This window comes from Panthera leo, chromosome C1 (genome assembly GCF_018350215.1).
Source record: "Panthera leo isolate Ple1 chromosome C1, P.leo_Ple1_pat1.1, whole genome shotgun sequence".
Classification (NCBI taxonomy): Eukaryota; Metazoa; Chordata; class Mammalia; order Carnivora; family Felidae; genus Panthera; species Panthera leo.
In genome coordinates this window covers 22,767,453-22,782,552 of record NC_056686.1, presented here as the reverse complement: position 1 = coordinate 22,782,552, position 15,100 = coordinate 22,767,453, and the positions used below count along the sequence as shown (strand labels likewise).

The window sequence follows — 15,100 nt, the reverse complement described above, 5'->3', positions numbered from 1 at the left end:
CCTGGGGACAGTCTGGGGGAACGTGGGCTCCCCGAGGGGCCTTGAGTCCCAGGTAGGAGCACAGCCCAGAGGCCAGGCTGGGAGCAAACAGAGGTGGTGAGCGTGTCACTGAGGGTGACGGAGTCCCTCCTATCCCTGGGGGGTGACCTAAGGCCCTGCCTGTCACTGAGGGCCCTGCCTGTCACTGAGGGCCCTGCCTGTCACTGAGGGGTGATCGAAAGGCTCTGTGTGTCACTGAAGGGTCACCTAAGGGCCCCACATGTCACCAAGAGCCATGCCTTGCTGCTCCCTTTTCTGCATAACTGTGGCCACCAGAGACCCCCCCTGATGGGACGCGACAGCCCCAGGATCAATCCTGGCCCAGCCCAGGGAGTTGAAGAATTCTGGGGGCAGGTAACGGGGGCGGGGGTGGGACTTGGAGTCCGGCCTGGGTTCGAATCCCAGCCACCGACTCACTGTGGGACCTGAGCACCTGCCTCCTGCCTCTGGATCTCGGGTCCTCACCCTCCCAACAGGGCGAGGAGCCTGCCCGGACCCCACGTGGGCTGATCGAGTACGGGGGCATCCGCAGGTGCTCGGTAGATGTTTATTCTCATCCCATCTGTGGCACCCACGTCCCTGGCAAGCCAGCACCCGGTAGATCTCCATGAACCCGGTGAGATAGTGAAATGAGCTCATGTTTGGGTCTGGGTCTTACGGCACAAAATCTAAAAGTGAGTCGGGCAATGCAACAACCAGAGGGCCAGCTGGGTGGAGCCATGAAGGCTTTGGCTGTGAGACATCAAGGAAGACTTCCTGGAGGAGGCAGGCTTGGGCCCTATAGGATATGGATAGAGGAAGGGAAGGCAGGCTAGGAGACTGCATGTGCACAAGTAGGGAGGTGGGAGGCAGGGGGTCAAGCTGAGACCACTCTGTCTTGTGAGGCTGGCCCTGGGCAGTGTAGTGTGTGTGTGTGTTTGTGTGTGTGTGTGTGTGTGTGTGTGTGTGTGTTGGGAGGTGTCCCAGCACAGTGCTGGGCTTCCAGGGGACTCTGGGTAACAGGGGCTCCCTCTCCTCTGTCAGCTCACCCAGGTCACCTGCTTTCTTCTGTCCCCAGGGTTGGCCTCCCCACTGGGGCCAGAGGTGACAGGTTTCAGTGCATGGACCTGGGGGACGTGGACGCATCAGGCCTCTTGGGAAAGACCACCATGCCCTGCCTGCTATGGAACACGGACCCTGGAACCTTAGACCTGGGAGGCCCACCCGGCCCCTCCACCCTGTAGGAAGCCAGCACAGAGAGGTTAAGGGAGTGGCCCCAAATTGCCCAGCCCCCAAGGTGGGTCCCCCAGTGCTCTGCTCTCCAACCGGCCTCAGGCTACAATCACCTGAGCCCAGAGCCTCAAAGGTTCCTCTTCTCCCTGTGCCCCCCGCCCTGCCCCCACACCCACCCACGCACTTCCAGGCGGAGAAGAGCCGGGAGAGGCTCCTGAGAGTCCAGGCCAGCGATCTGTGGCCCCATCGGCGAGGCCTGGGCTGGGAAGGGGAGGGTTAAGCCCTGAGCAGCCCTTCCTGGTTGGTGTTTAACTTGCAGTTTCTAAAGGCCATCAGGAGCTCCACAGAGCAAACGTTTTCCCTCTTAATGGCACTGCAGCAGATTCGGGAGGGGCCCATCTCTCAGAGAGCATTCAAGAGACACCATCCATTACCCAGAATGGTCTGGCCTGGCAGCTGGAATAACTTTTCCAGAGCCCAGGGCTCTGAGGGGTGAGGGGTGGACGCCCAGATATGGGGCTGAGAGGACGTTGACACAGGCTGGGATTTAGCTCAATGTGAGAAAGACCTCTTGCTCCCACCATTCACCTCTACAAGCTTTATTATTCTTAAAGTTGGCTCGCCCGAGGCCCTGTCCCCTTTGGATTCACATCGGCAGAGGTTTCTGGGGACCCAGCGATGACAACCCCACGTGGAGACCAATGTAACATCTTCCCTCCTCAGTTCGGCATGTGGCTCAAAGGCAGGTGACACCCAGAATATGCACTTGACTTGTGGTTTGGAGAGTGGGTTCCATTCTGCCTCTGTGACCTTGACGAATGACTTTCCTAACAAGGACCCAAAATATCACTGCCTGAACACCCACAGTGCGTCCAGCTTATACCAGCCACTTCCCATCTGCCCTCTCATTTCATCCTGCCCTCTGAGGCAGGTGTCTCTGTCCTTATTTCATACACGAGAGGGCTGAGGCTCAAGAGATCAGACTGATCAAGCTTCCCCGGCAGCAGAGCTGGGATTTGAACCCAGGTATGTCTGTTTATGCTCTTTTCACTGTACTATACATGCTCTCTGAGCCTCAGTTTCTTCATCTGTAGAATGGGAGGGACAATGCACATCCCGCATAGCTCACAGGATAGTTGACTATGTATCCGTGAAATGGTGAATGGGGAATGTGCGGGGTACATGGGAGAAGGTTCTGGGCCCTTGTGCACACACACACACACACACACGATTGTCCACTCAGGAGACATCAGTCAGTTACTACCCAGGGATGAGAAGTTACACAAGGGGCTTTTCTAAAATGAACTTCCATTCTTTAAACGACCACATGATCGGTAACACCCAATGTTTGGAAACATGGTCCAACAGGGGAGTAGTTTTGTGACCCAGCGTCTGACCTTGTGACGGACTATTATGCAGCCAACCAAAGTCGTTGTGAAGCACGTTTTGTGACACAGGGTTTCGTGCAGAACTGTCACCTGCATGGACCGCACCATCCCCAGAGAGGCCTCTCTCTGAGTAAGAGGACGGGCGGTTTCGAATTCTTGTGCTTATTTTTCCGCATGGAATCAATCTATTTTGAAACCAAGTGAAGCAAATATAGCTCACATTCTCCTGTTTCTAGGGTGGGGACTGCGGAGCATAATTTAAGCTTTGCTCTGTGTCTTGAGTCATCGCCATGATCCTCTGTGTTCTAACCCCAGGGGGTCCCCCCCGGACCGTTCATCCGGCACTCAAGGCCCTGCCGGGTCTCTCCTGCAGTTCCTGTGTCTGCTTTCCAGTGTCTTCCAGTCTCCTGACTGCCAGATGTTTCCCCCAGCGGAGCAGAGACTTTCCCCCTATCCTGCCTCTGACCTGCTGTGGGTGGGAAACCAGGCCACCGGGCATGTGAGCACCGTGTCCGGGATAGGAATCCCTGATCCCTGAGTGAGGACGCAAAGGGAGCGCCTTTTCAAAGACAGAACAAAAACAAACACACAAAAAAAACCTTGTGCTTTCAGACATGACCCCTGTAACTTGCATTTTGGTAATTCCTGGGCCTCGTGAATTTTCTTGCTGCATTCCAGATAGCTGAAGCTGCCAGCTGCTTGGCTCTGGATAAGTGAGAGGTGGCCATGTGGAAATACACAGCGGTAGCCCATCCTTGCGTATTTACTTCTTCAATCAATTAATATGTATTTGGAGCCCTACTCGGTGCTGGGAGCCACTCTAGATCCTGGAGCTACCACAGAAACGAAAGACCAAGGGTCCCATAGAGGAAGGCAATCATTGGTAAACGGACGAATAGAGGGATGTTACAGATAGCGATCTTGACTATAAAGGGTGAAAACAGGGATGACCGGTGTAGCAGAGAAGCACCAGCGTGGGTTGGGGGCAGTCAGGCTCCAGGAAGCCAGTCTTGATGCGCGGACATTATTAGTCTGCTCTGTCTGTGGCCCGAGTGCTCTTGCCTCCTTGCCCCTCCCTCCCAGTGTCCCTCCTACCTCACTGGCCTCCGTTTGGCCTCTCCTGCTGATCTCCCCTCTTCTCCCTGTCTGTACATGTTGGGAGGGTGCGAGGGTGGGTCTCAGAAATCTCCACGAAGCTCTAAGCAGTCTGAACCCTCACTAACCATCTGTTCCTACTGTCAGCCCCATACCTGTGCTCCAGTCACACTCCCACCCCAGGGCCTTTCATTTGCTGTTCCGTCCCACTGAGATATTCCTCCTCCAAATATCTGTGTGGCTCACCCTTTTCTGTCTGTGTTCACAGTGCCCCCTTTTCTCTCTATTTAAAACTGTGGCCCCTTTATTTCTGCACTCTATGCACCCCCCACCTTGCTTCTTACCCTCAGTTGCTCTTATCAGCATCTTGCATTCTATGTATTTGATCTGTTGGTACCGTGTCTGCCCCATCCACTGAATATAAGAGCAGAGGTATTCTCTCTGTGTTCACCGCTGACTCCCAACACTCAGGAGAGTGCTCAGAACATAGTAGGTGCTCAGCGGTATCGGTTGAATGCATGTATGAATACCCAAAATCGTTATCTTCCCTTTCAAGGAGGTAGACATACAAAGCTGAGGAGGACAAGCAGGACTGATTCTAAGAGGGGTGGCCTGGGGATGGGACAGGCCTGGTGTAGAGATCAGAAGCCAGTAAGAGCCAGACATTGCTGGGAGAGGCAGGCAGGGGAGAGGTAAGAGGAACACCAAGCTTGGTGTGCAGGCAGTGGGATCTGGGTAGCCCTACTGAGGGGGAAGGGAAGGGAGTCACATTTGGTGAGCACCCACTATGTGCCATGTTCCTCAGCCTTCACCATAAACTATAAGGTGGCAATTATTAGTCGTTCTACAGCTAAGCAAATGGAAGATCAGAGAGAGAAAGCAACAGAATGGCCAGACGCCCTTTTGGCTTATACATACCACCACGTTGACTTATTTTTACCCTGTCTTGATTCAGATAGGTTTAAGGTGACTATCAAAACGATGTATTAAGCTTATGAATGTTGACACTGGCAGAGTAGCTGGTATTGGACCCCTTATAAACTTTAGACAAAATGTTTTTAAAAATGCAAAGATGATCGTTTGAAGGAAACCAAGAGCAACCAATACTTGGCAGAAACCACAGCTGTTATGACCCTTAGTAGAAGGGAACCGTGCTGGGAGGCATCCGTGCTTAGATTCCTTCCCTCCTGAGGGCACCCACTGTCCATGAAAGAAAGCTATAGTCTTAGTGACTTAAGAAGTTAGAAGACACAGTTTGGGCCTGCTAAGTGGCTGGAAACTGAAGAGAAAATCCCAGAAAGGATGGACCACACAGGAAAATTTCCCAATTCTGTGTATAAACTCCCTTCAAATCCTTGAACTTGAATGTGAAGGCAAGAATAACTGGAAAGACGGAATTGCCAAACAGAGATGTCAGAACCTGCCTGGTTCAGGGGAAACCCAATTTGGAGTCTGACTTCTGCTGTGAGTGACGGCATCCTAATACATCCTTGGAAAGGCCATGCGTTAGGGATAAAGACCACATCTCATGATAGAGGGATTCATCCTTTGATCAACAAATGAAACAATAACAAATAACTAGACATGTGAGAAAAGAGGAAAATGGAACCCGAAGTCAAGGGAAAAACCAGCCAGTGAAAAAGACCCACAAATGACTCAGACGTTGGAATGAGCAGACAAGGACTTTGCAGTAACTATGACGAATATGCTAGCCTCTGCAGATGACTAGCTTGAAAAAAAAATGGCCAAAGCTTAAAAAGTTTGAACAACCCAAAGAAGTCATATGGGGTTATCACCCAAAGTATAAGATAAATATCCACGAGTCTATGTTGATGTAAATCAAAGGTTGGATAAAATAATAAATTGTGGAGAAGAGGCAAATCTCTTGGGCAGGAGAATTCCACAAAATTTATGTGGCTACTTTTCAACCTCAAGGATGTGGAGCATAACTCTCTACTCCTTACGTGTGGGCTGCTTGTAGTGAGGTCCTTCCAAAGAGTACAGTATGGAAAGAGTGGGGAAAGAATAACGTAATGGTGGGGAAACCTGCAAACAATACCTCAGCCAGGTGGTGAAGGTCAACAACAATAGTTATAGAAAATGTTGATACTTGTGTTCTTCTTATGATATGAGGAGCATTTACCTTGTGATCTTCCTCCCTCAAACCCATACCCCCAGTCTAATAGTTAGAAAAACATCAGGCAAGTTCCAATACAAGGCCATGTAACAATATACTTGACCAGTACTCTTCAAAATTGTCAAAGTCACCAAAACCAAAGAAAGCCTGAGAAACCGTCAGAGCCAACAGGAGCCCAAGGGGACATGACAGCTAAATGTCCGGTGGTATTCTGGATGGGATCCTGCAACAAAAAAGGAGCGTTAGGCAAAATTAAGGAACTCTGAATAACCTACAGACTTTAGTTAATAATTATGTGTACCTATTAGTTCACTAATAGTAACAAACGTACCATACTAATGTAAGATGTTAATAATAGGGGAGGCTGTGTGTATAAAAAATATGGAAGAAAAAGAGAGCCTCAGTGACCTTTGAGAGGAGAAAAGGCAAATATTGGGAGTGAAAGGCAAATATTTGAGTAAATATTAGAAAAATAATTTCAAAAGTTGATAAAAGGCAGTGACCATCCAGATCAGGAAGCTCAGTAAATCCTGAGCAGGTTACTTCCAAAGAAAAATCATGTTTGACACAGCATAGTCAAACTGCTGCAATCCAGAGATTAAGAAAAGGCACTCAGAGGGGTGGGAGAGATACACATTAATATCAAGGAACAGGAATAATAATGAACGCTGATTTTATATCAGATAAATCAAAGCCTCAAGACAACATCACGTCTTTAAAGTTTCGGTAGGAAAAAATAACTTTTAACCTAGAATATTTATTATCCGGCAGAAGAGAACATTTTAAATTAAGGTGAATTAAAAACATACTAAGATAAATGAAAGATGATAACATTGTTGCCAGCAGATCCACAGGACAAAATATTTTAAATGAAGTTCTTCAGTTTAAAAGGTAATACTATCTGATAAAATTTCAAGTCTACAGAAAATAAAGAGAAGTGCCAGAAATGATAAATATAAAAAAGATTTTCTCTTCAATTCTGTAAAAATTAGCTCATGGTTTAGAGGATATATAAGAATCATGTATTGTGGAGTTTGCAACATGGGCAGAAATAAAATATATGACAATAACTGCCAACGAGTGAGAGTGAGTATGAATAGAATCATGTTGTTATAAGGTTTCGGTGTAAACAAAACAGTATATTAATTTGCATTAGACTGAGAGAAATTTGTGATGCATAGTGACCCCTGAGTGGGCATGTGCAAGCAGACCTCAGTGAGCCCAAGGGGAAAAGAACATATTGTAATCTGTAGCAGAAATACAAGGAATACACAAAGAAGTTTAATTAGAACATCAATAAAGGAATTAGACCGGAATACTAAAAAAAATCCCAGTTAACCCCAAAGAAGACAACAAAGGAATGAACAACAAGTGGGGCCAATCGAAAACAGGTGGAAAGATGCTAAGAAAGTCAACACAGGTACTATCTTTGAAATAAAAGCCAGAGATTTTTAAATTATTAAAAAGAACAAGACCCAACTAGATGATGATTACAAAACACATACTTGAAATATAAAGATACAGACAGGCTGATGGCAAAAGTGGAAAAAGATGTGCTAAGCCTAAGAAAGTTGGTGTGGCCATAATGTCCAAGAAACATAGTCGAGGGTCGATTTATCAAGAAGACATGTTCTGTGAAAGGAATTGTGCCCTCCCAAATACATATGTTGATATGCCCTGATTCCCAATGTGACTGTACTAGAGCTAGGGCTTATTAGGAGGCAGGGGAGGTTAAGTGAGGTCATAAAGGTGCAGCCCTGATTCAATAGGAGTGACAACCTTATGAGAAGAGACACCAAAAAGCTCGTTGTCTCTTCTCCATGTGAAGTAAGATGAAGGCCGTCTCTCCTCCATAGTAAGATGAAGACCGTCTGCAGGCACAAAGACCCCCTTTCAACAGGTAGCAAGTTGTCCAGCACCTTGATCTTGGACTTCCCAGTGCCTAGAATCATAACGAATAAATTTTTGTGGCTTAAACCGTCCACTTTATGATGTTTTGCTATGTCAACCTGTGCTAAGAAAGCGTAAGAAAAATACCAGGAAACGTAAAATACCAATATCAAAAATGGTAGCAGAGATGTCCTATCGATTGTACAGATATTAAAATGGTAAAAAGGGAATATTATGAGCTGTATGCCAATAAATCCAATAACTTAGACAAACTCAAAATATGTCTTGAAATAGATAACTTGCCAAAACTCACCAAAGAAGAAATAGACACTCTGAATAGCCCTGTATCTACTATTTAAATTGAATTCGTAACTAAAAATCTTTTCTGCAAAAACCTCCAGGCCCAAGTGGTGAATTTAATGCAATATTTATGAAATAAATGATATTCATCTTCCACAAATTCTTTCAGGTAATAGAAGAGGAGGGGACAATTCATAATTTCGCAATTCATTTTGAGCCAGCAAAACCCTGACATCAAACCCTAATGAGGACACTAAAAGAAAGACAATTCACTCGAGATGGATGCAAAGCGGCTAAAAAATATTACCATAAAATCCAGAAATACATATCAAGGATAATACATCGTGACAAAGTACGACTTATTCCAAGAATGTAGGTGTGGTTCAACATCTGAAAAATCAATCCGCGTAAGCCACCACATTAAAAGACAAAAGCCATATGATCATCTGGATACATGCCAAGAAAGTATCTAAAGCAACCGACACCAATTCGTGCCCAAAACTCAGCAAACTAGAAATTGAAGGAATTTTTTTTTAGTCTTATAAAGGACTTCTACTATGCAAAACCTGCAGCTAGCACCAGGTATAGGGTCAAAACCAGAAGGGATTCCCCCATCAGGAACAAGTCAAAATGTATATTATCAAAATCGTATTGGAAATTCTAGTTTGTTCAATAAGGCAAAAAGCCTTGGAGTTTGCAGAGGTTGAATTAAAACTCTGATTATTCACAGACGACATGAGCGATTGATAGAAAATTCTAAGGAACCTGCAAAATACTACTAACGAACTTAACAGATTGCAGGATACAACCACAAGCAACATGAGAAAACTAAAACTGAATTTAATAAGTTGCTGACATGAGTCAAAGTAAAAAAATCAATTGATTTTTATATGCCAGAATTTGGTAAACGATAGCCTATGAGCCAAATCTGGAGGATCACTTGTTATGGCCCTTGAGCTAAGAGTGCTTCTTAAAAATTTTAAACAGTTGAAAAACGATTTTAAAAATTGTGACATGTAAAATTATACAAAAATCAAATTTCAGCATCCATGAATAAACTTTTGTTGGAACGCAGCCAAAACCCATTTGCTTGCACATTGCCCGTGGCTATTTCCATGCTACCGTGGCAGAGTTCAGTTGTTGTGACACAAAGTAGATGGTCTGCAAAGCTTACAGCGTTTACTCTCTGGCACTTTATAGGAAAAGTTTGCTGACTCCTACTCTACACCAAAAACAAACACTTGTTTAAAAATATTAAAACACAGGGGCGCCTGGGTGTTGGTTAAGCCTCCGACTTTGGCTCAGGTCATGATCTTGTGGTTTGTGAGTTCGAGCTCCGTATCGGGATCTGTGCTGACAGCTCGGAGCCTGGAGCCTGCTTTGAATTCTGTGTCTCCCTCTCTCTCTCTGTCCCTCCCCTGCTTGCGCTCTGTCTCTCTCTCCCCTTCTCAAAAAAAAAAAAAAAAAAAAAAAAAAAAATTAAAGCACAATACAATTTCAATCACATAAAAACATAGTATTTAAGGATTTTTTTTGTATGTGCAAGACCCCTGTACTGATGAAGACTATATATTATTTCATAGGAAAATTAAGGAAGATGTAGAAAAATATATCATGGTCATGGATTAGAAGACTGAAATGTCAACCCTCCCTAAACTGATCCTTAGATTTAATACACACACACACACATGCATGCACACACACAACACTGTTTTTGTAGAAATAAATGAACTGTTTCTAAAATTATACAGAAATGCAATAAAACTGATTTCTATGAAGCTACAATAATCAAGACAAAGCAAGAACAGACAGATGGATTCATAATAGAGACCCAAGATAAAGCCATACATATATATGTTGTCGACTGAGAGATATTTCAGTGAGAGAAAGGACCGTCTTTTCAACAGATGATGCTATAACATCTCTATCCCTATGGAAAAATTATGAACCTAGACTCCTACCTCATACCCTATATAGAAATGAATCTGAGATGAAACTGATGTAAATATGAAAACTAAAAAACAAGAAAAGAGAAAAATCTTAGGAGAACATCTTTGCGATCTTGGAGGTAGTTCAAGATTCTTAAGACACACACACACAAAAGCACTGTCTATAATAGCCATTAAAAATGATAAATTGGAGTTCAGTTTAAGAACCTTTTATTCTTCAAAAGATATCATTCATGATAAGAAAATGAAAACCACAGATTAGGAAAAATAATCACAATACACATGCCTGACAAAGGACTTATACTCAGCATATATAAAGAACTCCTACAAACCAATCGTGAAAAGAAAAACTCCAAAAAAATGGGCAAAAGACTTAAACATACACTTCATTAAAAGAAATGCAAATGACCAAAGTATACCTGAAAAAAACTGCTCAACATTGTTAGTTGCCAGGGATCTGAATTATCAGAAAAATTAAACAGACTGAGAATACCAAGTATTGATAAGGAATGTGGAATGAATGGAAACTGTATACATTTCTGGAGGATGGCAGAATAATAAGGTCATTCTGGAAAACAACTTGTCAGTTTGTTATCATGTAAAATATCCACCCACTCTACGACCTAGGAATTCCACTTTTAAGTACCAGAAAGTAATGAAAACTGGTCTATAGTTAGACTGTGTAAGTATTTTAATAGCAACTTTATTCATCATAGCCCCCGAGTGGATTTAACTCAATTGTCCATTGACAGGTTAATGGATAAACAAACTGTGGTATACTGGACAAACACTGAGCAATAAACAAGAATAAACTGCTAATAAATACGCACATAGATTAATCTCAAAAACTTTTTTTTTTTAAGCAAAAGACTCAGGACGCCTAGATCGGGATTCCATTCATGTGAAATTCCAGGGCTTGCAAAATTGATCTACATGGCAGACAGAAGCTGGGGCATTGACCCTGACCAAGCACAGAGGTTTATTGGGGTAATGGAGTGAGGTGTTGGTTAGATGGATGTATTGTATGCAAATTTTTGCATGAATACACAGACACACACACACACACACACACGCGCGCGCGGGAAAGGATCTCCATTCACTTGTTCATCAATCTTGCTCATGCTGACCTCTCCCTCTTCCTCCCCCTGCATTCTGCCCATCACTGCCCTGCACTCCCGTCCTGAGTATCTCTCCAACACTCCACTCTACCCATCCAGCTGCTGCTGCTCTGGAGTGATCCAGCGCCGTCTGAGTTTGGGTCCCTCCGTAATTGCAGGTGGCTTATGTGGCTGCTGATCCCAAAAGCCACGTGAGGAGGGGACACGGGTCAAGAGGGAGAAAAACCCCAAAGGCTGAATCAGAGCGCAGATCACATTGTAGGTTCAGTCTTGCTTGGGACCCTCCGAGAAAGTGTGTAGAACGTGCCTCGGACCTGCCCCTCAGAGGGAAGCTGGGTATTTATCTATGTTTCCAATCCCTCCCATACCTCACTGGTTGAGAGGGGCCCCTGGGGTATGAATCCCTGGCACTTCCGGGCTGCCCTGCCCATGGCTGGTTAAGCCCCCAGGGCACTGAAAATAGGGACTGAGGGGGCAGTGGGCAATGCTCTGGGACCACCCACCACAGGTACAAGTGAACTGGGAGCTGGCCCAGGGGACACAGGGTGGGGTATCCAGAGCTGCTGCCACGGCCGTCATCCCTCACTTGGGCGGGGGGTCTACGTCAGCCCCCTCCCGTCGTTTTCCTGCTATCCTTCCTGCCCCTCTGTGCCATCCCCCCCGGGGCAGGTAAAGGACTGTCCAGCAGATAACTCCCGCCTGAATCCCTTCAACAGCCCCTCTTGGCTTTTGGGAGAACCAAAATCCTTGTCCCTGCCTCAGGGATTGGACCTGGCGTGACTTGTACCCCAAGCCCCTCTGCACAGCCCCCCTGTACAAGCCCACCTGTACAGGAGCCACACGGGAGCCTTTCGGCTCCACAGACACCCCAGGATCAGAATCACAGTGTATCCGGTGAACGAGGCAGCCGCTGCCCTCCTCTCTCCCTCTCCCACCCCACCCTGGGACACCCGGCCGGGACACGGGGGCAATTCTGGACCTCTGATGCGCTGAGGGTCCCCCGCCCGGAATGACGCTTTCTGAGAACGGAGCCCAGGCCGACCACCCGGCCCGTGCCGGCATCGCGGCTCCCGCTGTCAACAGCCAAAGCCTAGCGCCACCGCCACCAGCAAAGCAGCCCCAACTTCACGCTAAATACATAATTTACAGCAAATTAAACTTAATGGGACTGGAGTAATTATGTTGACTTTTTAAAGCACTTGGAGATAAACACCTGATTAGATATTTCAGAATATGAACTTTTCCATTGTCTTCCGAAGGAGACGGGAGAAAGGAGGCTGAGGCGGGAGTCAGGGAGAGGTGCGTGGGCAGCACCGGGGACCCATTCGAGGGCGCTCCTGAGTGGCACCCAGGCCAGCTTTCCAGGATGTCCGTTTCACGACATCTGTCGAAAGTCTTAAAAACGTCCATACCTTTTGATCTGGCGAGACGGGAAACCTGCCATAAGGACGTGATCAGAGACGGAGACAAAGCTCTACGTGTGGGGTTAGTCACCCAGCACCGTTCATCACAGCCAGATTTAGATGGGGGTCATCTAACTGCCTCACGGTGGCGGAGGAGTCACACCAGGGATGGGACAGTCCTACACGCTGCTCTGTTGTGTGGCCGTTAAGAATGAGACCTCCAGGGACACCTACCTGGGTGGCTCAGTCAGTTAAGCCTCTGACTCTTGATTTCAGCTCAGGTCATGATCACACCGTTCAGTGCAGAACCTACTTGAGATTCTCTCCCTCTCTCCTTCTTTCTCTCTACCCCTCCCCCATTCACTCTCTCGTTCTTTCTCTCCCACTCTCTCCGTCTCAAAGTAAATAAGCGTTAAAAAAAAATGAGACCTTCAAATGTAATGCATGATGGGAAGGTGCTTATAAACATAAAGGCAGGAAATAAAAGTATCATATAAAACTGGTCATCAAGTAATTTTGCTAATATGAGCATAGGAAACACAAAACCCAGAAGGATAGATGCATGAATACCAACAGATGTTAGCTCTGCATGGGGGATTATAAAAGATTTTTCTTTTTTTTTTTAATGGTTAAAATTTTTCTGCTGTAAGCACCTATTGCTAAAATATGACTTTTAATTTGTTTTGAAATGGAGCAGGGTATGAATGGATCTCTTCCCCCCACTTTCCACTAGAGAATTCCTGGATTCAGCTCTGGGGCTAGAGCTCTGATCTTGGAATCTCTAGGTCCTTATTCAAATCTTCTGGTTGCCGGGTGGGGTCCCGGGGGCAGGTTGTCACTCAGAACCCTGTCTCCTCTTCTTTAGTAGCAAGAATAACAATCCTGTTGGGGGTGGATGGGTGTCCTGCTTCAAAGCTACTAGTCCTCACTCCTTTCCTTTCAGACAGGATGGCCAGTGGAATGTGAGTTCCACTCACATTGTTGTTAAATGTTAAGTGTTGTTAAGTGTTGTTAAGTTGTTAAGTGTGGCTTCCAGAAAAGCTTTCTTTAAAAAAATTTTTTTCAGTGTTTATTATTTATTTTTGAGAGAAAGAGAGAGAGAGAGAGAGAGAGAGTGAGAGCAGGGGAGGAACAGAGAGAGAGGGAGACACAGAATCCAAAGCAGGCTCCAGGCTCTGAGCTGTCAGCACAGAGCCCATCGAGGGGCTCGAACTCATGAACTGCGAGATCATGACCTGAGCTGAAGTCGGAAGCTTAATTGACTGAGCCACCCAGGCACCCCTAGAAAAGCTTTCTAACGGGAGCTTATCACTGAGCAAACCCCTCTTGGCTCCTTTCCTTTCATTTCCTTTCTGTCTGGAATGCTGCAGTAATTTCTGGGGATCCAGCAGCTGTCATACAACCAATAGGTGATCTTTAGGATGAGCTCATGCACCGTGGAAGGCAAAGCAAAAACCAAGGAGACTGGGACATTGACAAAGTATGTGGAGTAATGGGAACTTCTATATCCAAAATTCTCTTAAACGAGAGAAAAAAAAATAATTGTAATCTTCAATTTGTTTAAGCCACTACTGTTCAGATCTGTTTCTAGCAGCTGAAGTGCAATTCCTAAAAGATACACCGGGGGACAGTCGAGGATGGCAGAGATAAAGCAAAACTGTCAAACCCACAGAAATCTCAAGGAAATTGGCAAGGAAATAGCTACTTCTACTGGAGTAAAAGACAGCGGGCCTGGGCTAAGATGAACTAAAGCAGAGAAGTAGAGAGAAGTTGTCAGGACAACGGGGCCGAGAGGGTTGGTGTTGATTTCTTCCAAGAACATAAAGTCAATAGGTCAAGTATAGTGAGGTAGAGACTTCACCCAGCAGTCGGGGGACACGGACTTTGCTCGTAACTTTACGAAAGCCATTCTCCCTTTCTGGACTGTGTCTCATCTGTTAATGGGAGGGGATGGTTGCCCCCGAGAATCTAAGGTTTCTCATGACTCCCAGGCTCTCTGACCATAACCTGAGCGGGATGACTGTCATATGTGGGAGAGTGGGAAGTGTCCACAGAGGTGAGCATCTTTGCCCCTCCCCCCGCACCCCATACCTCCACTTATTCAGCAACCCCGCCCCCCTCTGGTTTCCGGAGCTGCCTAGGGTGTGGGAGGTGCAGGGTTGAGCACGGATTGGGTCAGGGCTCGCCAGTCCAGGAGCTAAGCCTGGGGGTGCTGCTACCGCTCCTTCTGGGCTAATGACTTCCCAGGGTGGAAGTCAATAAAGGGACGGACGACGTCAAGAGACAGAACGAGCTCTGCCCAACAGCGATGAGCCACCTTAGACGGCGTTTTCTCATCAGATTTTGGAACTGGAAAATACCTTAGTGGTCTTCTAGCCCATTCCTTTCCGTGATGCTTGAATTCCTTCTTCAACAGCCACTGATGACGTCTTCGTCACCATCCCCATCATCCCCACACCCTCATCACTATCGTCATCATCAGTATCGACACCATCACCACCATCCCTGTATCCCCGTCATCACGGCCACTGCCGCCGCCACCATCATCATCACTGACGTTTATCGAGCC

The 15,100-nt window shown here is 46.2% G+C and overlaps 1 long non-coding RNA gene across 1 annotated transcript; it reads left to right on the top strand.

Annotated features, from left to right (window-relative positions):
* Positions 1-273: 273 nt before the first annotated feature.
* Positions 274-2,274, top strand: LOC122227307. Its single transcript, XR_006205961.1, has 3 exons — positions 274-393; positions 1,097-1,315; positions 1,975-2,274. It is a non-coding gene; the product is annotated as an uncharacterized LOC122227307 (long non-coding RNA).
* The last annotated feature ends 12,826 nt before the right edge of the window (positions 2,275-15,100 follow it).